The sequence below is a fragment of the Meleagris gallopavo genome, chromosome 9 (assembly GCF_905368555.1).
Source record: "Meleagris gallopavo chromosome 9, MGAL_WU_HG_1.1, whole genome shotgun sequence".
Lineage (NCBI taxonomy): Eukaryota > Metazoa > Chordata > Aves > Galliformes > Phasianidae > Meleagris > Meleagris gallopavo.
Genome location: NC_139412.1, coordinates 9,840,205 through 9,865,520, shown reverse-complemented (window position 1 = coordinate 9,865,520; position 25,316 = coordinate 9,840,205). Strand labels below are relative to the sequence as shown.

At 36.2% G+C, this 25,316-nt stretch overlaps 1 long non-coding RNA gene across 1 annotated transcript; it reads right to left on the bottom strand.

The window, feature by feature from the left end:
- Positions 1-5,119: 5,119 nt before the first annotated feature.
- Positions 5,120-25,269, bottom strand: LOC146543776 (uncharacterized). Its single transcript, XR_014884964.1, has 4 exons — positions 23,701-25,269; positions 16,214-16,268; positions 14,855-15,016; positions 5,120-10,980 (listed from the first exon to the last, which is right to left on the bottom strand). It is a non-coding gene; the product is annotated as an uncharacterized LOC146543776 (long non-coding RNA).
- Between the last annotated feature and the right edge of the window lie 47 nt (positions 25,270-25,316).

Below are 25,316 nucleotides of genomic sequence, written 5' to 3'. Positions count from 1 at the left end.
GTACTGTGAATGGGTTTTGTTTTTAAAGAGAGGAATAATGAGACACATGGAGATACAAAGCTCAGTAGACCCAAGGTTTCGTTACAGCACCTTCAACTTGTCTGCACAATACAAACTCTGAAGACAAGTGAAATAATAGAGAACAGTTACAAGAGTAACTTGTAGAAGCACAAATGCCAAAACTTGTGTACTTTTCTAGCCAGACTGAGACAAACTCATTTACAGTCTGGCATGCATCATGATTGATTTTCAGATGTTATAAGCAATCACTCTCCTTAAGCAGAGGCAAAGATCCACATTCTTCTTCTAGAAACTGGTGTTAAATGGTCAGTTCTGGAAAATATTTAAACATATATGTCAAATATCTGTCCAAGAGTGTATGTAAAAAATACCTAAAACTGACTGATTAAAATAGAATCATAGAATTGCTCACGTTGGAAAAAACCTTAAGGATCATAAAGTCCAACCACAACCTAACCATACTACTCTAACAACCTTCAGCTAAATCATGTCCCTGAGCACCACGTCCAAACATTTTTAAACACACCCAGGGATGGTGACTCAACCACCTGGGGAACATATTCCAGTGCTTAACAACCCTTTCTGTAAAGAAGTTTTTCTTGATATCCAACCTAAACTTTCCGTGGAGCAACTTGAGGCCATTTTCCCTCATCCTGTCATCTGTTACCAGTGAGAAGAGACCAACCTCACTCTCACTGGAATCACCTTTCAAGTATATGAAGAGAGCAATATTGTCTCCCCTCAGCCTCCTTTTCCCCAGACTAAACTGCCCCAGTTCCTTCAGTCTATTGTGTTCCTGATTAGATATGGTTTTTGTGTTTTAATTTCAGGCATTAAATTTTGCTTCTGTCAATTAAATTAATTCAGTTGTCTTAGACAATTTTAACTTAAACTTCTGGATTTAGCAATTATGTGTGAAGACAGCAAGATGATGAAAAAAATTAAGAATACGATAAACCAGTAATATACATCTGCCTTTTAAAGAAATAAATGTTTCCACGATTGTTTAACTTTTCTACAAGTTGCCTCCAGCTATGCCATTTGTTTCCTGATGTTCCAAAGAACAATCATAAATGCATACTCACCATCTGAGAAGTCATGGGGAGTTACGCTTACAAGATGTTTTGTTGGTTTGTTTCTTTGTTGTTGTTGTTTTGTTTTGTTTTGTTTTAGAATAACTCAATGCTCCTTGATAAATTTGGGTCAGTTTTGCTTACGTTTGTCACATTCTCTGAATTAGAATAAGGAGTTTATTTCCCATTGTCAAAGCTAACAGTAATATATTATTATTGAAATGCTAAAAGGTGCTTTCAGCCTTTTCCATGTAGTTGTCTTTGCCCTGCATGTTCTACAGCTAAGTTCAGAATCTCTGTGTATGTGTAGATTTAATCAGTGTTTCAAGTGTAGTCAGCTTCTATGTCAATGCTTTCTCCCTCACTAGGAAGCCAACCTCTGAGGCTCTGAACATCTGCTTCCATGTAAGAGAATGGCAGCACTGGTGTCAGAGGGTTACAGTGGTGCTGGAAATAGGGACAACTATATTCTAGTTCAGCATATGGCAACATGTGTTCTCATCAGTCATTCAGCTGCTAATATGTGCCTGCAACTGAATCTTAATAAGGAGGAGAGTGATGAACTAAAAAACCTGTCCTTGGATACATATAGTTCTCTGGAATTGTCAATATAAGGTTAAAAAAAGATCAGTGGGAAAGAGTTCTCCCAAAAGTCACATTGCATACTTAGTACTGTTTTCTGTGAATAATTAGAGATCTTCTGAAGTTTCTGTCAGTTTTCACAATCATTCCTACCGATTCTACCATCACAAGGGAAATGTTCAAATGTTACTGTTAGTAATGAGGTTTGTGTCCATAAAATATTGACTAGAAATAATTGCAATTGAATGAACTGTGTATTAGGAAAAAAAAACTCCTAGATTTTGCTTAATAATGGAAATGGAGCAGTATACTTTCTATGGTAGCTAGTTTAATCTGTATAAAAGCTGATGAAATGATTCACTACGTTGATAATTGTTCCACACTATGAGAAATAAGATGATGGAGAAAACAGAAAACTGTCTTCAATAGCTTGGTTAGATGTTGCAATTGAACAATCAACATGAGGTGGTAATAAAATCAATTTGATTTAAGATTATATGACAACAATAAATGCTCTTCATATTGCTTTATTCTTCCCTTTCAAGGCCAAAGAGCATTTACTGTTTACCCTATAAATCTGTTGTTGTTGGGTAAAGGTTCACCATAGTTTATTCACTGCAGATGGAAGCCCTATTTGATAACATGAATTCTTTTACATCCAGGATACAGAGTTGAATGAACATCACAAGACCTGATACAAGATCTGTCATAACTGTGGCAAAATTTAGTCCCAGAACGATCCAGTGAATAGCAACCTTTCCATCATTGCTAATCATCTCTGGACTGGATTCGAAATTGCTCACAAGTGTATGTATTAAGTTCTATGCAAACTTTTTTTTTGAAAAAGCCATACCTGTACAAGTGATTTTTGACACTGTGGAAATGTAATTGCATCATTGTGTGAAAGGTAAGTCCAATTAGAAATAAAGAAAATATTTAACTTATTACCAGATTTTTTATCAACTACTGCTTGGCTAAGGAATACACAAAGGTTGGCTTTCTTTTTGATGATAGAGACTATTCCCACATTAAATCAATTCCTCTTGCTTTGTACTTACCCTATGACATTGAAGTCTACTACTCAAACTCCTTTAATGTTTAATGTGCTTAATACTTAAATTTACCTTGTCTGTTTAAATGACACCTTTAACTGTCCTACTCAAGAACGGATTTTACAGTAGAAATGATGGACAGCAGAATAGCTGGGATCTCTCATCTCTAGGCTATTCCTGAGACTCTTCTGATATCAAAATTTGATGTTAATATGAAATGATGTTATTATGAAATTTCTGTTCTGAAACAAGCATTCTATCAGGAATTGCTTCTAATTGGAGTTCTGGTATCTCAGAAGATGATTTCCTAAAGAAAAGTCTGTGAGTACTGAGCAAATTTGAAGCTGACAGTCTGAAATGGTCTTACGGCAGCAAATGTACAGAAATCATAACAGAAAGGAGACACTATGTAGAAGGAAGTCCACACAAATATTTCTTGGTGGCAGCTCTAGTTAAGAACCTCTTCTGGCTCCGGCATCTCTCCAGTGGTACCAGTGTAATACATGGGAGCTGATGCTGAATCACCAGGAAGCTGACCTGTGTTAGTAACAACCCAATTTGGTTTTTGTTCCATGCATGCTACTCTTCTAAGATAAAGGGGCGGTGTGATAGAGGTTAAGAATTGGTATTGAGGAAGGTAAGGGATACGGAAGAGAAAGTGCGCACATTGTAAGAAATGCCCTTGGTGTAAATAAGCAGGATGAATTTCTTTTTCTAATTGTTTGTTACATTGCTATTCATCTTCCATTTGAAGACATTGTTAAGCAAATCAGATGATTATGTGCTAGTTCCTCAATTTGCAACTCCCAGTTGGTGCAAATATGTTAACATTAAAGTTAGCTGCATGTGTCCAGAGAGCCTCTGATTTTCACACTGTTGTGTTCTGTGGGCAAAGGGTAAGTTGAAGGATGCAGTAGAGGATCATTTCTTCAGACTGAAGTGAAAGGATAGTTTTGTGGCTATGTGGAGGGCTTTCAGATGCAGCATCAGCTTACAAAAGCTTTCAGTGCTCAAGGAGTCATGAGTGCAATTCTAAAGGACAAGATGGCAGTTTGTTTTAAAATGAGGGGTCAAATGGAGAAATGGCTACTTCAGTCTTGGTGTTAGTCTCAAGATATCTCTTGTATTCGTAAATCAGTACTCTATAGCATACTGTGTGTATTTCTAAGCCTACAAAGAAGATATAAGAGTGCATTCGTCCTGCAAAGCACTGAGCTCTGTGCATCTCCCATCAACAGTGAGTTCAAAACATAGTCCAAAGCATGAATCCAGGATAAATACCAGATGCAGAGAATAAAAGATATGCTTTGTTCTTCCCTTCATCTGGACACCTGCAGGTTCATGACTATTTCCCAGTTATTTGTGTTGATTTTATATCATACTCAGCTTCTTTTCTTGCCTTTCCACTGATGCTCCCTCTGGGACAGATTGTTTGTGGCTGTGTTGAGAGAGCAAGGTAAGTATTTTCTTTCTTTTTTTCCTCTTTCTTTTCTTACAGTTTGTACAGCTTTGGGACATGGGTGCAATTTCTGTTTTTTCCTGTCATTGTTTTATGTGCACCCTTCTTGAAATATACAGTACACTAAAGGAATTGGAACTATGTTAGATGATGTCTTGAGCCCGTATCTAACCTTATATCAGGTATAATGTAGACAGGGGACGCAAAATAGAGACTCTTACCCGTTTTCCTGGTTCTCACATTCATTACAATCTCATACAACTCATTATATTCCTGCTTGGGAGAAATTGTCAAATTCTTTTTCTATTGCTATTTATTTCAAAGAATAACATTCTTCCCTGGGCTGAGCCCTTGTATGACAAGTTTCAGTGCCATGTGAGTTCTTTATGCTTGAGCTATAAATCAAGCTGGGGAGAAAAGGATTTTCATAATAGAAATGCTCTCACACAGCATTAACTGTATCAGCATGAACTGTGGCACTACAATAAAGGTTGTTTTAATTTGACTAAAAATGAATAGATTTCTACAAATCAGTTGCAATCTAATAATGGTCTTATTTTAAAACCTTCTGATAAGATGGAGTGACATTCTTCTCAACTGTGCTTCCTTGGAATGAGATTTCAAAAGAACATAATGCTGACTTTCCTAAATCTTTGATCAGTTATACTAATAGGAATTTAGAAACACCTATATTCCAATGTTTCTACTTTTCTATAAGCTGTTGCCAAATTATTATTTAAAGAAAATTCTGTTCCTTAAAGCTTGAGTCTGAGAGGGACTGAGCTGCTCCTTAGTAGAGATATGCACTCTTCAATCTTACTGTACTTACTTACTTGTACTTACTTACCCATCACAGAACTTGGCCCATCAGCAAAGAAAAAAACGCAAGTAGACTGTTTTACTTTATGGCTTATATCCACCTCTTTTATTAAAAAAAAAAAGCATATGATCTAGAGGAATATGTTGTATTTTTAATTCATCTCTCTGCCTTCACTCTTTGCATACAGCTGCTGTATTTCATCTGAGATAAAGTGTGGTGAAAAGTAAGGCTCATCTCTCTTTGATGCTCTCAGAGAGAAATACTTGCCAACAAAAATCTGTTAATTCCAGAAGTCTGTTGATGTCATCAGGAGATAACCACTTAAGATGAGTGATTCATTCCAGTCTTAAACACTTTATTTAGTGTAAACTCCAAAATCAGCCCATCTCTGCACACTGCCACTAAATAGCTGTGTTTTGATTAGACTTTTTTTTTTTTTTTTTTTTTTTTGCATGGCTAAAATTAGGTAAGAATAAGAATCACAGTCCATCTTTGCAGAAGTACTTGTACTCAGATTATTAAAAAAGTAAACACATGAACCCAACAGAGAAAACATCTCTTCAGTTTGAGGGATTCTTCTTATTTTAGGGTTTTTTTTTTGTGTGTCAGTGCTGTTGCTGGTAGTTAAGAATCCAAAAGTTCTTTTTCATGCTTAGAAATACTGAGTTTGTTCTCCTAGACATACATGTAGTCATTCTGACAGCTTTTCAGCATTGCTGAAATTATTGATCCTGAAAGTTTTGTAAATGTCTGTTTGACTAAAACTTTGTACCAGGAAAAAAAAAAAACAACAAAAAAAAACCAACAAAAACCACTGTATTTGTTTTTTACTATTTTGAAACAAATAAAAAATCAAATTGCAAACAAACTGATGTACATAAAAACATCAGGAATATCAGGAATTAATGACAGCATTAGAAAGCATTTTGATTTCTCTTTGAAGATGTTAACCAATCTCTGACTGGCAGGGTTCAGGCAAAGTCTGATATATCAGTTGTCTGATTATTTTCCCTCTGCTCTTAGAGATTTGTTCTGTCTTTTGAGGGATCAAGTACTGACAACTGTCAGATGCAAAATATTGGACTATATGCAAGATTTTCTATTCCAGAATGACAGATTCTATGATCCTGGAGGTTTTTCTGCATTTACAGTTCTCATATATTTTTTATATTTTCTTCTTTTTTTTTAAAGTTTCAGTCACACTGTCAAGAAGTAGAAATAACTCTATATGATTTAAGTGACCAAATATGTCAGAAATCAGGAAAAATGAGTACTCCTGTGTAAACAATCAAAGACAAAGACAAGAAAAGAGCAGGATGAAAATTATATGCCCAGAGTATCTGGCAAACACTTATTGATAGGAAATGTATTTGTGGAATTCTAGGAATGGTTCAGGAAAGATAATTCAACGAAATAGTGATAGATTTGGCAGCAAATAGGATCAGCAGCAAATAATTTGAATACCTTGAAAATATAGTGTAAGATATTCTCAGATTAATCACTTGATTGAAGTTCTATGTTTTAAATCAGTAATGACTAAATTCAGAGGACAATATTTATTTTGACCTAACTGTGGATTTATTACCTGCACTATGAGGCAGGTGTTCAGTTATGATCTGAGCAACTATTTTGTTATTTTTGATCCTATACTAATCAGATCCTGATGAATAAAATGGTATATAAATTACGGTTTTAAAAATTACAGGCTTTCTCAAATGCTGAAATGTAGACCTTTGAGATTTAACACACTAAGCCAAAGGTACCAAGAGATTTATTGCACTGAGAAGCAGCTGAACAGAGAAAATACATATTCAATGTTTCAGGATTTAGGTGCCCAAAGGGTGGCTAGATGCAGCATCTCTGGAGGTATTTCACACGCTTCCTAGCTACTGAGGAAGTACTGTACAGAATGCTGTCAGCTTCCTTGCTTTGAGAACATTCTGCTAACTATTGCAGAATACCAAGTTGTTTAAGATAATAGTTATGTGGACAGAAGTGAGAGTTATTTCTTCATAATTAGCTGATTTATTCTTTATACTTAATAGCTGCTCATTTCAAATACTTTCCATTCATTGAGAAAGCAGCATAACTCATGGATGGTGCATTGATTTTTAATTTTCACCTGTAAATGTTATATGATGCTTGCCAATTACTCCTTTGAACTAAAGCTTTAGGAATTAGATCAACCATATTAGTTAAAATAGGACAGAGTAATTTCAAATATTATGTTCTGTGCAATTGAAAAAGATACAATAATCCAGAACAGCTGTTTTCACTGTGATAGAATCATACAGGCTTTGTTTCCTTGAAAAACTACATAATAAGCTTCCATTCCAATCTTTATGGACATAACCCACTACACTGAAGAGTAAGAGGAAACCAGCACTTGCAACTGTTAGAGGTAGCAGAGTGTTTCATGACAAAGCCTGGCCTTGACACATGCCTTTGTCTTTGCATTCTGCCTCCCAAGTATTGCTACATTTGAGAGTATGTACAGCTTGATCACTTTTAGGGCTTACTTTCATATTCACAACAAGAATTTAAAGAAATATTACTGAGCATATGTGAAAGCCCATGAGAGCAAAAAGAATTTTGTTTTAAATGTGAATAGTATTAAAGTTCAGCACATTATGAGGCTTTGCTGAATAAAGATGAATTTAACTGTTGCTTAAATATTTTCCTGAGTCAGTGCTTTGGTTTGGTCCATTACAATATAAGGCCATCTGTGAGTTTCAGATATAAATCTGAAGTCTGGGAGTCTTTGGAACAGAAGAAATGTGTGTTGTGGTTTTTAAGATTCAATGTGAAAACTTTAGAGTAATGTTGTTAACATTGTGTACAAAATAACTGCAGTAGCTATATATTTTGTCTAGTCCAGATGGATCAAATCTCCAAGGGACATTTGTGTTTATGGCCTCTAGCTTATTATTTTAACACCTAACTTTTATGAGGCAAACTCTCATTATTTTTAGCAGTCTTTTATCGTCTCTTAAATGCGGTGAAAGGCAAAAGAGGATGGCAAATCTGTTATATTTAAAGCTACTCAACTAAATTGCCACAATTGCCAGACTATGTTTCTTAAATAAAATAAAAATAAGGTTATCTGTACTTTGACCAACACTTTTTTTCCCTCTCAGAATAAAACCCAGACATTTTACCAAGGATTTGTAGTATTGAATCCATAACGTTGGATGATGATAATTTATCGGGTTGTGTTGAAATCAGTGTAATTTGGCTCAGTGTTCAGCTCAACGTATATAGTGTATGATAAGTAACCTGTACTTTAGATTTGTTAGAAGATCTGAAAAACAGGAAGAAGAACCATAGAAATAGGAATTATCTATCACAGATAAATTCAGCTTTATCTAAAGAATATTTGACAGACATTTGTCTAATGTGGTTTTAAAACACCCTGGTGATGTAGAATCCCAATTCTTTGGACAGTTACGTTTTAGCATTTCACTGACTTACCGTTCAGCATGTTCTATGTTAAATCTCCATTTCTCATTGTCCTGGAAAATACATGAGAGCATTCCTCTCTCTACCAGCCTTTTGTTTTATGATCTGTAAGTCATTTCTCCCCTTGGTCTTTTCTCAGCTAAATAAAGCCAATACTTTCTACTTTCATCACAGGTTTTGCTGCAAATGTCTCAGTGTTTGCTGCTCTTTTCTGGACTTTCCTCAACTGATCTAGCTATAATACTGTGGCTAACTCTGACTGAACACTCCAGCTGAGTGACCAGTATTAACGTCTGCAAGTGTCTATAGGCACTCCTCTATACAAGTCCCAGTACTTCAAGGTTTTGGTTCATTAATTCCCCAATTATCATCAGTAGAATCATTTTTGTTATCATCCTCTGTTTTGTAGTTGTGTGTCACTTCACATTTAATGCCACTGAATTACTTACTATTTTGCTGATTTCTCGACATCACTTCAGATTTTGTTACTGTCCTCTAAAGTGGCTGCCATCCCTCCCAGCTTATTACCATCTTAAACTAAAAATGATTTCTATTCTGCCATCTAAATAATCAATAGTGCATCTAATAGCTAGAGTACAGGACATAGATTTGGGATGGCAGAGGTCTGCTAATGGTAAACTTGAACAAGTTTTTCTTGGCATCCAGTTTCCTTCTATAGTGGTTTGCTCATCCTACTTTTACCTTTATTGTTTATTGAGTAGCAGTGCTCACTCCAGCCGATTGGACTTTAAAGTTTGCTATTTCTCATTAATGCCATTCCTATTAATATTGAAAGAGTGGTACTAAACAAGATTGACAGGGTTTCTTGTATCTTTTAATATTAGAAAGATATATGAATCATTTGTGAAACAGTTCTGTTGTGTCCTAACTGCAGCTCCACTTTCAGGGTCCTCTCCTTACATGTGCTACTCAGACATCATTTTATTTCTTCTCAATTCTTTTAAAATGTATTTCTAATTCTTCCATATCTTTTCTTGCACACCTTGATACTAGAATCATAAGCATGGATATAACTCTACAATATTTCTTGGATAACTGGATGAATTTTTTTGTGCAGTGAGTAATGTACATAATTTCACTAAAATGTAGTTTAAAGCAAATTTGTAGTGCCTTGTGCTGAAAAATATGAAGGAAGGATAGTATGTGGAACTTCATTTTCAGTTTGACAATTATTTAAATATATAATTTTGAGAAGATTTGCACCTTTCTGTCTATATGGAATTGCTCATGTTTTCTTCTAAAATATTCCTGTGAGCATAAAATAAAAATATAAAACAGCTAAGTTTAGTCAGATTCGGTAAAGGGAAAGAAAATATCCCAATTTTTTAAAATTTGACATTTTATTAGCCTTATGTAGCAAAAAACTGAAGAGAAAAACTGCACATTTATATGCTCTTGTGGAAATTATCCAAACCAGGACTTTTACAATCTTCTAAATCATACAGAACTTCATAATACTGATGAAGAACACTGAAAATATTTATGTTTTGGGAAAGCTGAACATCAGTAACATTCCAAATAAAGTTTTACTAAAGTTGAGATGAGCCATTTAATCATTTGCTCACAGATGTTCAGTCATTGAGTACTGAGCGCTACTGAACATTTATCAGCAATTTTTTTTAATTTTTTTTTACCGAAACAGCAATAAATGTGAAAGCAAGGTCAATGTAAGCCTAGGAAATCCTCCTAGGGAATTTCTTTTTGAGTGGCAAAAAAGGTTTCTGATAAATTTATCATTCCAAACAAATTACCTAGCATTACATCATTTGTAGTCCAATACAATTAGACCTTCAGTAATGTGTAATTGATGCTATTTGAAGAGCAAACAGACCCCACCTGTGACACTGCAGATCAGATTATAGATGATTTCAGATGGAAAAAAAGATTAGAGACACAGATGACACCACAGACCATGCTGACACTACACCTTTCTGCAGTGTGCTAGGGGTGTAACCCTGGGCTTTTGTAACTTCTGAGAGGTGACTAATATGTGACATTAGGCTTATGTTAATAATTGGAAGGCACAAAGGCATTCATAAAGCAGAGAACCCTCATACCCTATATAGATACCAGAAAAAAAGTCAGAGCCAACAGGTCAGCTTTTCATTCCCTGACGTCAGCACTGTGCTCACTCTTTCCTGAGGAAAGTACTGTGCAAAGATGCTACTGTTTATTTGATAGCAGTTCTGAGCCATTTAATGCATATTCTCTGGACTGGCAGATATTGTCATAAACTTTCAAAACCCAAAATAAATGTCATGTTTTTATGTTTACATTCTTGTGAAAAAAACGTTTTCTCTGTGTAGTAATCTTAGACATTGACACGAAATGTCCTTTGACCGTTCAGAGACACATCCAGATTGAATTCTCTTCACAACTGCATCATAAAAGAAATCAGATCTTGAGGTTTTTTTACGTGAACATGCTGATCAACTTCTGCTTTCAGCTTAATTCAGTGGTGTGCTGCGCTGTGGAAGTGTCTTGTAAGAAAATCTAAGAAGGAAAATGAAAAATGTTAAACAATATATCCAGATTCATATTCAGATATTACAGAATGAAGTGCAACCGAACAACAAAGTGAGTGTATTGAAGAACATCTGTGATCATGTTTGCTTAGATAGGAATCACTCTGGGATATATGATGCACTGTGAATTTGTAAGGCTGTTAAGGAAGAGGTTAAACATTCAACGGTTTTTAGTTTTAGGAAGAGATAAAGGAAATAAATGCAGTGGAAATTTCATTAAATGATCAGGATGATGCATTTTAAAAAATGGTTTTGGCAAAGTGCAGAGGAATGGGAAATGAACCGTCTTATGTAAGCACAACATTGATGAACTTGATCTGAGATTGTATTAAGAAAGTGTCCATTGGAGGCATGCTTAGTTCTTTTTGGAATGGAAAAACAACTAGAAAATATTTGAAGACATAGAGTAGGGTAGCCCTGGTGATCATTTGGTGATCAGAGACATCTTAAGAATGAGCTTTGTGTAAGGTATAAAAGATCAGTCATCGTTAGTAGTTTTTTAACTGTAAAATCAGGCAGCATTAGAAGAGATGAAATGATTCAGAGAAGTGAAATATGAGATAGTTTGGTATAGGTATCTTTTTAGTGAATGTTTAATGAATCCACTGTATTAAATAATATTATCACAAACATGTTTCTTTAATCTATTTGATAAATTTAATCTATTATTGATAAAAGGAAGATACAATTTGGGACTTGAAGCTTGCAAAATTGAAATAAAGATAAGCAAATAAAGAGTAAGTATGTAAATGGACATAATTGGATACATAACTGGATTTTTTTGGCATTTGTATCATTAGCTAAATTCTTTATTACATGTCTTTCAGCATCTCCCCCTACCATTCAAGAAGCAGGCAGGCTACAGTTAATAGATCAGTCTGAGATTCCAAGTCTGGTTTTAAATGACAGGGAAGATGAAGATGTCCTCATGTTGATTCCAGGTTCTCCCTTCCGAGAAGGCTATGACCCATCATTATATTCTGAAAGGCTTTACTAAAGTCTAGGTAGACTACATCCACAGCCTTTCCATCATCCACTAGGAGGATCACCTGGTCATATAAGGAGATCAGGTTGCTCAAGAATGTTCAGATTTCCAGATTCTAGAAATTCTGAACACAAATAAAAAAATCTTCCCAGACAAAATAGCTACTTTATTTTTAAGGTAAGCTTTTCTACAGTGGTGTCTAGAAATATCATCCACTTCATTCTATGTTGATATAAATGAGACCCACTAACCAAAGGAGTTCTAAGGATATTACTAGCACAGTAAGAAGGCTGAGTTCACTCAGTGCTTCAGGTCAGTTTAAGGTCACCTGTGCTGCTGCAGCATCACTATGGTGTTGAGGTTCAGTCCCTGCAGTATCTTAGCACCATTGCTCAAGTGGAACAGGCTACAGAAATGGACTTTGTGTTTACTTTTTTTCTTTCAATGTTCTTCAATGTTCCTTTCTTCTTCCTGACACATTACTTGCCCTAGCGTTTAATACAATACTCAGTCTTACTTAGTTGTGCCCAGCTGAAATGCTCAGAACTCCTTAATTTCCCAGACTTACATATTAAAGTATTTTATGCATCTTTGCTAAACTAATGGACTGCAAATATGCCCTCTCATAAAGAGGCTTCTGCCAACAAGATGTTCTCAAAGTAGAGCACTAAACATTAGTAAATTGTTTTACTTTTAGGCTAAGGACTTTGTTAAAAACATTTAAATAACTATAACAAATCTTCTAATCTTTTAACTGATGTTCTATACTTGTCCTTAGGAGCTCTCTAAAAACAATTATTTTCTTCAACTGTTCCTATTAAAAAGACAAAAGGGAGACACTAATCTAATCACTTATCTTTTTGTTGTCTGTACAATAATAGTATTATAGATGGCATCATTTAGTGTCAAAAAAATTCTATTAGCACTTGACCTTAAATTATACCATATTAAAAAATAATGATATGAAGCATCCTTGATTGAATAGTATGTCATTCTCTTGCCTTTGCAATACTCATTAAAAAGCAGGCTCATGCATTCCTAAGATGCATTTCTAGTATTCAGGGTATTTTGAAACACTGTATATTCTGTTGGACCAAAATTCTCCAGTGATGAATCTGTCCCATTCTCCAGGAATTTTAAAATCATATTCAACTTGAAAGTTAGATTTATTTTTCATTCGTCTTTTATTTCCAAGTTGACTACAGTGTTAAGCCAACATTCAAGGAAAAAAAAATCTTGATACAGGCCCAGTACAAACATTCTTGAATGAGTACACATTCTTGAAGAGATACAAATCTCTTTTAAGACCTGATTTTGAGTTTAGATACTAAGGCTTATCTGTAGGTCAAGTCCTAAGAGCACACAATTTCAATTGAAAAAAACAGGTTAAAAAATGCAGCAGAGCATCACTGTTAAGTAGTTGCGTGACAAGTATGTTACAGTAGTCTGAGAGATATCAGATTACTTTCACCTATTGTTTTATTCTTGTGGAAGATAAGCCCATCCCATCCCCCTTTTTTTTTAGTGGGGAATGATACAGGGGACAAGACACAGATACACCTCCCCTAATACTTGTTTCAAGAGGTTTTAAGCTCTCTTCACAAGGGCAGAGTGGGTTCATGTGTACACTAATATGTGCTGTGAATGTCTGTGGTTTGGGAGGGTAAAATGTGAAAATTCTTGGGAGTAAGCAGCTAGAAACAATAGCATCTTGGTTTTTTTTTCCTTATTTTTAGTAGAAACACAACTGCAAACATGGTTGGTTATCTTCACTCTGTCTTAGCATTAGAGCCTCATCTGTAGCCACAGTGACTTTGACGCCCATCACCACATTTGACTTCAGAAATGTACAAAAAGTCTTTTAAGACATCCACCAGGAAACCAGAATAATTCATGTGCAGCTACCTCTAATTTCTCCCTTTCCGTACTATGGAAATGCAGCCATTTAGCTGTGAAATTTACTGAGTTCAGTTTCCTTAGGCAATCATGCTAATGTTATTAGGGAAATCTGTCCTTGCATATCTGCAGAACACATTTCTGAAATATAACTACACCAGTTCTTCACTGGTTCCCAGCATCACTCTTTCTCCTTTGGATCTCATTATACTGTTCAGATCAAGTTTTCCCAAATGAAAAATGCTGCAGAATCAAAAGGAATATTTTTCACAGCAAGTTTCATGTTAGCTAAGGTTTGGGATCTTAACTGATTTAACTGTTGGCTGGTTTAACAGGATTGAAGTGTTTGGGTTTTTTTCCTGCCAATTCAAAATTGCACACTTTTCAACTCATATTTTAAAACCTTTTTTTTCCTGAAAGAATGCTAAGGTTTGAAACTGACACCAGGTTTTTTGCTGCTTTTTTTTTTTTTTTTTTAATAAAATGTAGTTGGTACTTTTTTTTGTGTGTGTGTGTGTGTGTGTGTGTGGATTTTTTAATTTGCTTTTATTTTTTTTTTAATTAAATACTTTTCATAAAAATATCTTTTTTTTTTAATCTTTTTTTTTCTTTTTTTTTCTAAAGGCCATGTGTACATAATCTTGTTCATCTTGGACTGGAGTATCTAGTTGTCTTGCCTGACCTTAATCTCTGTGAATGTAGGAAAGAGAAATCTCACTTTCTTTTATACTGCTTGGAGAGAAGGATGTGTGTGCATCTTTACCTTCAAGTTTGGCTGTTGGAAGAGTAGCAGGTTGCCAGAGCCTAACCTAACTATGACCACAGAAAGGTTATTCTTTCATAATCATTTTCCTGTCATTTAAATGTTGTCTAGGAAGATAATCTGTATTAGGAAAATAGTAGCAGTAGTAATTGTTGAGTATGAATTGAAAGCTATGCTAACATTTACGTTAACACTTACCAGCACAATAGTGATATCCACAATAGTAGATTTTATACAGATCGTAGACTCATAGCATAGCTTGAGTTGGAAGGGCCCTTAAAGCTCATCCAGTCCCAACCCCTGCCGTGGGCTGGCTGCCCCCACTGGATCAATCTGCACATCCAACCTGGTCTTGAGCACCTTCAGAGATGGAACACCCACAAATATGTTAGGTTTTAAACAAACACGTAAGTATAAAGTGGGACTAAAAGTAGTTTTTACTCAGAAAAAAATTAAAATAGAAAAAAGTGTAATCCTAGTGGAAACTTCAAAACTGAACCTCAGAGTAAATTGCTGGAAGCTAGTTCAAAGAGTAGCATGAAGGGTGACATTGCCTGTGTTGCATTTCATTTAACAAATGTCCACAATTGCAGTCAGAAAGACCACTGAAATTAAACTTGAAAATTGAGCCCAGACTTTGTAATCAACTTACCTCCATAGAAATCAACAATTCTGTAACCACAGTGGTACAGAGCTTGGGAGTGGGTGAAAATGTGTAGGCGGAAACAGAACATAATTTTATTCCGCTTTCTTGGTGCTGGTAATGTCATAAACATCCTGCCATTCTGATATTGTTGTGTTAATGTTAAAATATTTGGTTGATGCAAATAGGAGTCGAGATGTAATATTCTTTATATGGCATTGCCCAGAGCAAAGTAAGAACACCATGACAACAAGTAGCCTGCAAGCTGTCATGTTATTTGTGTTCAACTTGCAGAACAGCTTATAAAAAGGCATCAGCTGACAGGCATTCTGAACGTCAATAGTAACTGAGAGAGAAAGAATAGACGAACAGCAAATGGTGAACATGAAAGGAAAAAAAAAAATTACAGTAATACACCTTAGGAACAATACTTTTCTGTCTACTTAAAGATTTCTTAAATGGCAGTCACTTATTAAGAATCACAACTCCTCAAACAAAACTCTTGTATGTAGCCACTTTAGCCCTCAGCCATCACCATCCCCCCATAGAGAACTTCACTAATCAAAGGTGACAGCACGCAAGACACACTTCTAAATTATTCTGCTGAACAAAACTCTCAAGCAATTATAAAATTGACAAGGAAGTCTACAGGGATATGAATACATTTACTTAAAAATATAAGCAGCATATTCATTACAGAGACAAATATATTGAAAGAAAAACAAAGTATGTTTTCAAACACTAATGCAGCGTTTAAGAATGTTATCTGTATACATACCTGTTAAGATTAAGCACCACCCCAGCTAACTATATATTTTTTATCCTAAAATCATAATTCATTGTGTAGCATTCTAGACTAGTTTATGATTGTATTGCCACATGCAGAAGTGCTAACTGACTGAGAAGCAACGCACCTTTTTGTATGGACAAATTTGGTCACATAGGACACTGCTCCGCAGAAATTCAGTTCTAGGAAACAAGCAGATATTACACAGCTGGCATGTTTTCAATGAGAATGTATAGCAAATGGGATCTTTATTATTATTTCATTTTGAGTTATGCATGTAGCCATGTCTGCTTTAACATCTGAATTTTTACACACAGCATTCCACCACATCTCTAGAATTTTGTTGTGCTCCAATGAATACAATGAATAGACTGTTCTAGATGTAGGGGGGGAAAAAAAAGTCTATTAAATCTAAAAAGACTGACTGACATTTCTGGCTGCCCCAGGTTTTGCTGTATCCCTCGGCACCTAACATACACCACTCAGGAAATACAAAGATGCACTCCTGCAGATGCAAAGCAGTGTTGCAGAACTTATTCACCTCTGGAAAAGTAAAATTGGTCAGAAAGAACGCAGGGAGCCATTAACATACGTTAGAGAAGAAGGCTGATTTTTTCCATGTCACAGAGTCAGCATAACTTGTTTCTGTGAATGACACACAGGTTCTAATAAATTACTCTTGCAATATACAGCACCACTTATATTGTACCGGGGAGCTGAAACCATAAGCTTGTATTTGGCTTCATTAATGATGTACTCTCCTCAGTGTAGGAACAATTCTGCTGACAGACCATCTGTTTGCTGTCAACTAAGGATCGATGGTGTGGCCCTCAACTACATCAGCTGCAGAGGAACCTCTTGAAGAATTCAGTGAGCAATCCCTAGAAAGTAAACTGCTTAATTGTGCTTGTCTTAGCTGCCACTGTAAGAAATTAACATCTCCATTTTTCTTTGTGTTAACAGAAAGGAAAAAAAACCAACAACATTGATACATTATTCATTATTCATGCCAGAGAAAGAGAGAGGCAGTGATGGAGAAAGTAAGTAAACAGACTGTCAAGGGTAAGTTTCCTATGTTTAGACCTAGTAAATATACTTGTGAAGTTCACAGTACTACTTTTTTTCCAAAATATAAATTTTAGATCATCTTGGGAAGCACTGCCTTGGATTCATGGAGCTATTGCTGCAATTACAATTCACTGAGGGAAAGCAAAATTTAATTACTTCAATACACAGTTTTTGTCATGAGTGAAGTGACTGCAGAAGAGATTTAACAGAATTTAATGACCTGATTTGCCTTGGTATCATGGGATTTCAGAAAATGTATGTTAAGTATGTAAGCTGCTCCAAAAGTAATGCCTCCAATTTATTTCCATGAAAACTCCAACTGATACAGAGAGTACAACAACATTTGACAAAGCAAATTATCAGCTACAAAAGATTCCTTTTCGTCATAATCACCACCATCAGTTGTGCATTTTCACCAGCAATGAGCAAGAGCCTGCATGCCACACTCACAACAATCTGCACCAGCGAAGGTGACCCAGTGCTGTAACTGATGAAACGCACCACACTCTGCCTCCCTGTGCTCACATCCACTGCTTGGTCTTTAAAAACATTCAGCAAGCATCAATGAATGTCAATAGGTGCCATTTTTTACACATGGAGAAACTCAGTTCTGCACCTGTGTTTCAGGCAGGGCAACTTGTTCTACATGTTCACCACCCATACAAGAAAGAATCAGGATGGTGAGGCACTGGCACAGGTTGCCCAGAGGTGGTGGTGCCCCATCTCTGGAGACACTCCAGGTCAGGCTTTGAGCATCTGACGGAGCTGTAGATATCCCTGCTTTTTGCAAGGGGGGTTGGACTGATGACTTTTAAAGGTCCCTTCCAACACAAATGGTTCCTGTGATTCTGTGATTCATCCAGACCTCCATATCAGACACCATTCTGTCAGACTGCCCCTCTGTTGCCATCTGTCAAACAGAAACAAAATTTAAAGGTGTACTGGTGGGAAGATTCAACCTCTACTGCCATATCACCAACATCCACCTCTGCTGTCATGGGCCAACATCATAAAATAGGAGTTGTTACTTTCAAAGAAGCCTCTGTATATTAAAAAAAAAAAAAAAAAAAAAAAGGAAAAAAATTGTACCCACATTGCAGGGTTTCAGATAAGTGCTCTAAGATTTAGGTTGCCACATGAAAAACATCCTCTTACCATAAGGTTTGTGCTTCATTTTAGAGAGGAGACAAGGCTTCTCCTTCAAGAGGATGTTCTAGCTGCAGTACCCTGCAGGTCGTGATTTGCTGAGACTCTGAATAACTTCTCACACCAAAGAAGAGTGGCAGCATTCCCATGTTATCTATGTAAGTCAATCTACTGCCTTTAGATGGTTTTGAGGGAATTTTATATTACATCTTTGTCTCACAGGTACTTACTCCAACCACCTACAGCTTACATTCCAAAACCCGAATATTGCAAGTTGGATGGGAAGGCGTGCATGCCCCTGTTTGGATTTGGCACTGATGTGTTGTACAGTGCCTGTAAGAAAGCAGGGAGCAGATACAGCACTGAGTCATTATACTTTAGCACTGAACTTCTTATCCACATCATAGCCATGAACTGAAACTGCCACTGCATTTCTGCCCAGCTCACACTGCATCAGAAGACATGTCGTTTGGGGCAGCAGCACTGAGATCTCTAACTTCTGCAAAGGGCAGTCTGGATTTCCTTCTCCCAACTCCCTGAAATCTCACCTGAAAAATTATTTTCATAGAACATAATTTATCCACTACAGAATGATAAACAGCTGAGTCCAATCTGCTGTCATTTGCAGTAGAAACGTTGATCCAATTATTGAAATTGTCAGCTGCTAGCACCAAGCTGTAATACAAAACATAATGATATATACCCAGGGCTTTTTGGGAACACCTTCCATTCCATGCATTCCCCAAATGTGCAGTGAGCTCATGCACAATCTATTTATAGGAAGAGCTTCACCCACCCGTGACAGGCAGCCACCTACGGGATGAATCACTGAGCTGCTCACAGCTCCATCAGCGGGACGCAGCAGATCAGAACGTGGAGCAAACACGGATGGCACAGGGCTGATCCCCAGCTCCTCACACTTGTTTTTCTGCTCTGTTATTCAGATTCCCCTCCAAAGGAAAAGCAGAGCAATTTGGAGCTTTTTTTTTTTGTTACGTAAATACCAGGCTAACGTTTGTTCATTTATATTAGCAGCCCTGTTCTTGCAAACAGGCAAACAGAATGCCCCCAACCACATCTGGTCACATGATAAAGCTTCATCAACACAGACATAAAATGACATATTTGCCCTATTCATATATATCAACATATACCACAGTACATCTCATAGCTATTTATGATTTATTATTATATGTATTTGAAAATAAATGTTTTCCATCACAGGCCAAAAATAAGAAAAATATGCAAAAAAAAAAAAACAACTACCCCACAAAACAATAAAAAACAACACAGTAACAACAACACAAGTCCCACTTTTATGTCACCATCTCCAGAGCTGTTCCTTTATTTTGTCCTATCTCACTCCATTTAGCCTGTGAAATGTTAACACCTGCCCTATGGGGCTTTGTCAGCTCCGAGAAGGGACTTCTCCATTGCCACTGCATTTGTTTCTTGAAGAAATAATGTAAACATCCAAGCCACTGCCATCTGTAGGAGTGAGGAACAGCCCCTCACACTGTGCTGATATTGGCTGGGTTCTGAAGTGATATGATTGAGTCTGCTGAGCCCGTGCACATCCCTGATATCTCCTGATTGTCTTTACTCAGCAGGAACCAGAGATACATAACTTGCCATCCTGCAGTAACCATGAAGGAGTCCTTCTAAAAGCCAGAGGCATCACTGTCAAGAGGTTTGTAATTTTTTCAAACCCAGAACAGGATTTTATTCCATGTAGGAGCTGCAAAAGACTTGTGGTAGCAGCCAAGCCTAAATTTTCAAAATCAAGCCCTTTACAAAAGAGATCTTTAACACCTTGCTGAATATGATTTTTTACAAGCTAGTGCTTTTTTTTTTTTTTTTTTGCTTTTAAGCACTATGAAAGAGTGTCTTACATTTTTAATAGAGAAGGAAACCACGAACAGGTTGAAAGTATATGCTGAGCAATTCAGCCCATCTTTTGGTGTACTCAAAGAAAACTCATAATTTTCAAAGTGTTTTCTCAGAGGAAACAGTGTTGCTGTTTGATTCCAAAGAAAGCATTATTCAAAATTTCATTGTTTGGAGATCTTTCCCTCACTCTGAAATTCAGCCTAATTTTCTCTTGCTGAAAATGCTACACTGGGGAAACACAAACAGAGATGCAGATCAGCTGCTGAACACTTTCTTCTCCTTTCATCTAGCACCCTCTCAACCCACAAATTATTCTTATACCTTTATTTGCATTCAATCACTAGTTTGAGTGAGTCAAGAAAGCACAGTGAGTGCAGTGTCTGCTGAATTACCAACATTCAGGTTTAGATCTGGCTCAAAGTTTCAGACTCAACTTCTCCCAATTCAGAATACCAAATTTTGGATGTCAGAACTCCATCACATTGCTTAACACCCAGTAAGAACTTTCAGGAATGTACAAATAGAGTATATGATAAGTATTTTGGTCACAAGATGTTGGATGCAGACATTTCCTGCTCATCACCTAAAATTTAGGAACACAAAACTTGAATGCTTCCATAATGTATTTAAGTCATGAAACTATTTGAACTGCTGATATTCTTCTTTGGGTTATTATTTTGAAGAAATAGCACAAATTACTTCTGATTGAGATTCATGCACTTGGGGGCATGTGTACTGATCATATGTACTGAGTCCCATGACAACCCTTGCTGATGGCAACACATAGGAGATGGCTGAGGCACCCCAAGAAAATGATGGCTCATGCTGAGGAGGAGACCTCTGTTAGAAACCATGTGAGAATTGCAGATTTAACATGATAGGATGTAAAATCACACAGAATGTCCTTTATGTCTCTCACCCTTCTGCCAGATTCTTTTGTTCAGATATAATCTGTTTGCAGTAAAATATAGTTTTAGGTGAGAATATTCCTGAGTTGGCTCAGCACAGCAATCAAATAAGACATCATAAAGTCTTATAAAAATAGCCTTAATGTTTTGGAATAAGGTAGAGGTTATTTTTCAGAATTGCATAATTACTTAAACATTTTTATGATCCTGTACAATAATTTCATTCCTTTTTATTTCTTTTCTGTTTTTGCAAAATTAAAGTATACACATTTTCAAAGTGCAGTTAATACATGATGAAATAGGAGAATGATTTTGAGTTTAATAATCTATCAATAGTCGCATTAGGATTTAATTAACTTTTGTGACTTGTACTTAATGCTTGTTCACTATCTATACTTTAATAGCTCCTTTGGAGCTCTGCTAGAAGAGAGAAACAAATATGTGTTTCATATTATAGATCTTTAACAGAGTATAAACTGTTCACAGAGCTATATAACATTTCAGTAAGCCACAATGATTTCTTAGAAAACTGTTTTACACTAAATGATACTTCATTATTTACAGACCTCAAGTATACATTTATTATTATTGTAATCGCAGTCACTACCAGGGCTGTTCTGAAAGTCATGCTTCCTATTTAATGATGTTGGCCCCGTGACATCAGAGATGGATTTTGGTGGGATGGCAGTAGAGGCTGAACGTTCCCACCAATATCCCATTTCATTTTGTTGCTGTGTGACAGATAGCAGTAGAGGGGCAGAGGGGCCTGACAGAATGACATCCGACATGGAAGTGCATACGAAGAAAAGGTGTGTTACTGACAACACTGTGAATAGAATTCATAGAAAACGTATTTTCTGTGCATTCATAAAAGACATATTTTTTCCAACACTAAGGTGCTGACTCAAGTACAGTTTTCATTTTCAGACTCTGGATAGTTAAGATTGAAATATTGATCTTCAAATCTTCCACTTGTCATCTCACTCTGGAGCCACATAATTTCTTCAGGCATGTGAGAGTCCCAAAAGTGCATCTAACCCACTCAAATCCAAAGTGATTCTCTCTTTGGTCCTCCGAGCAAATAATTATTTTAGTGATTTACAGAAAGTGGAACAAATTTGGAAATTAGTAAGGAGAAGGTTATGGAAAATACCTCAGTGTACTGGCACAGTCAGGACTACTTTCCTGAATTTTCTGTTAGGACTACTTTCCTGAATTTTCTGTTAGAAGATATGGAACTGAGTGAGTTTCCTGACCTGAGAAGAAAAGCATTGTTGTCAATCCTGAATGAAGGAATGCATCATCCTCTAATCCAAACTGCAAGCACATCCAACATATTTCCAATATATTTCCTTAACATCCTCGTTGTTTTCAGCCACTGACTTTCCAAGGTTAAGTGCTGCAGAGATAAACTTATATCTTAGCAATATTTCCTGTCTCTTTTTGTCTCCATTTTGAAAATGAGAAGACTATTTATTTGTTTTATAGGGGATACTAAATGGCAAACAAACATAGTACTTGGAAGACATGCTCAGATGCACACCCACTAAACTATACATATAGGAAGGTCTTAGGAAGTCCAAGCTCTTCCTCATTAAGCACTGCTCCTAAAAGCATTGGTAAACCTGACTATGACTTGGTCTGCTGCACCTATACTCATTATTCCTAATTCATGGGAATTTGTTTGGTTGTTCTGAAACTCTTCTGGTGAACTGGTACTCATGCAGTATTGATTTGTTTTCAAGATGTGACCAAATCATGTTGAGTTTCTAAAAAAATGACCTCAGAAGATCATTGTTGTCTTTTCCTTTTGCTTCCCTGGGAAATTTAGATAACTCATTAATTTAGATAACTTTCATCTCCACTGTGGAAAAAAAACAACAACAACAAAACTTGTTCAAAATATCCTAAATTCCCATGAAGAAAAACTAAATTTCATCCAGCTTTGATCTAAGCAGCAAAGCCTTTTCCAGCACCAGAGTCTAATTTCATCTTTTAAGGAGCTAGTAAAATACTGAAGCCTCGTTGTGATAAATCTGATCCGGTAAAGGAAATTTTAGTGACAAAAATCTAAGCTCATGAAAATTCTGCCAAGATCATAATAATACTATTATCAAAAGAAACATACACAGTTTACCTCAGATTTTACTTAACATCAAGTTCCCTACGGGTTCTTGTGCCAAGAAGCCTCATAACAACTGATACTCAAGTTCATCAAATTGTTTTAAAATCAAGACATGGTGAGGTGACCTCTAATGCTCATGAACTGGTGTAAAACACAGTACATCTCTACACTGAGTCATAGAATCATAGAATCACACTATAGCTAGGTTGGAATGGACTTCAAAGATCATCTAGTTCCAACCCCCCTGCTGCAGTTATACACTGTATAGCTATCTCACTTCTAATTACAATGCCTCATTTCATTTTTAAAGAAAAAACAACACTGGCAGTGAATTAATAAAAAATCTATTTCTGTTTACAGCCTTGATAATTAACGTTGAGTTGGCCATTCTAAATAACCCCTTTTCCCTCCTTACTTAGCCATCTGATTCACCATTTTCAGTACGACTCCCAGAATAAGCTTCATTTATGTACTTACATTTTGTAACCCTTCTGTGCCATGGAATAAAATTTTCCAGGTATTTTGAAGAGCCAATGGGGATTGAGTGGAGGAATTCAGAGCACCAGCTTTACTATCAAAGGTATCTGCTGGGAGAAAGGCAATGGGCTGAGACCACTTACAGACTGTGAAGCTCTTAACTGTGCTACAGCAGTGAATATTCAGAGACCCCTTACATAAACAAATAACCAAAAGAAAATGGCATAAACTTTATGGTTTTTTTGTGTGTGTGTGTTCCTATTCCTCATATTTCCTCCAGTTGCATTTTTTTTCCTCTCCCCTAACAAGATGATAAATTAAAGCCATTTTCCAATATTCTTCATAATGCCTTCTGGTTCTCCTTGTCCACCCATGTATGTAAGAAATGAATCTGGCTCTTTTTGCATCTGTCAAATTCCCACTTAGCAAATAAAAACAGAGTTCTTAATTTAGTGCTAGTGGCAGTAGGAACTGAGTCAAGATCAAAACCAAATTATATCAGGCTGATATAATAGCAGAAATTGTTTGGCAAGTATCTCAGCCAAAGGAAATCCAACACCTTCCTCTTGATATGTCTAGCATGCTTCATGCAAGGATATCATTGTGACTAGCAGTATTTCCTCTGTGTAAAATATCTGTGTTATTGCTCAACACAGAAAGAAAGCATCAGTGTAAAAAGAAATGCGTGATGAGTGACTACAACCTAATAAGAAGATGTCATGAATATTTTTAACAGTGTGCATGGGGAGGACATTCCATTTAATTGCTTCTCATGGAGCAGGCAATAATATTTAGTAATTAAAAAAAAATTAAAGTGGGTTTAGATCTTCTAGAGGGCTGATATGGTAGGAATAACTGTGATATTGAGAACAATAGACTTCTAATATTTGGGCTGAGCAAGCCTATTCTTGAAGGGTGGGTGTTTTGTCAAACCTTTATTTGTAACTAATTCCCTGGCTTTGTAGGTTGGCAGAATAGCAGAGCACTGAACTGATATTTTTGAGAAGAGAGCTATTCCACATAGACGTATTGCAAAGAATCTCAGTAAAATATTCTTCATTTCTCACCTGGAATATGAATGGACTTTGAAACTTCAAGGTCATTGCAGATACCTGTCTGGTGGTTCAGACATATTGCTAATGTTTAAAGTAATGCCTTGATGAATAGGCAGAAAAAGATTTTTGTGTTTGTCCAATCATATTTTTGTTTCTATATGCTGTTTCTAGTACTCAGATGTATTACAAACTTAATGCTGTCTGTGATATTGAGTATTGCATAATGCCCTATGTACACTAAGCCAATTGGCACTGTTCCCTGGTGGCATAAATGCTTATACTTAAGTATATCTAACATCTGAAATTTACCCCACTAATTTCTTTATTTTTATTTATTTATGTTGGATCAGAATGTGTATATAAATAATTATCCCTTTAATTATGGCAACTTTATAAGGCACTACACATTTAACAGTTGTTCCATCAAAAATCAAGGGAGAGGCTCTGGGTTTACACTGTATGTAGAGCCTGCTGGCCCTGAGTATTAAATTGCAGTATAATGAGGACCTTGTGCTTGCTGTACACTAGACAGGGATTTAGCTTATACTGCCAAAGATCTGG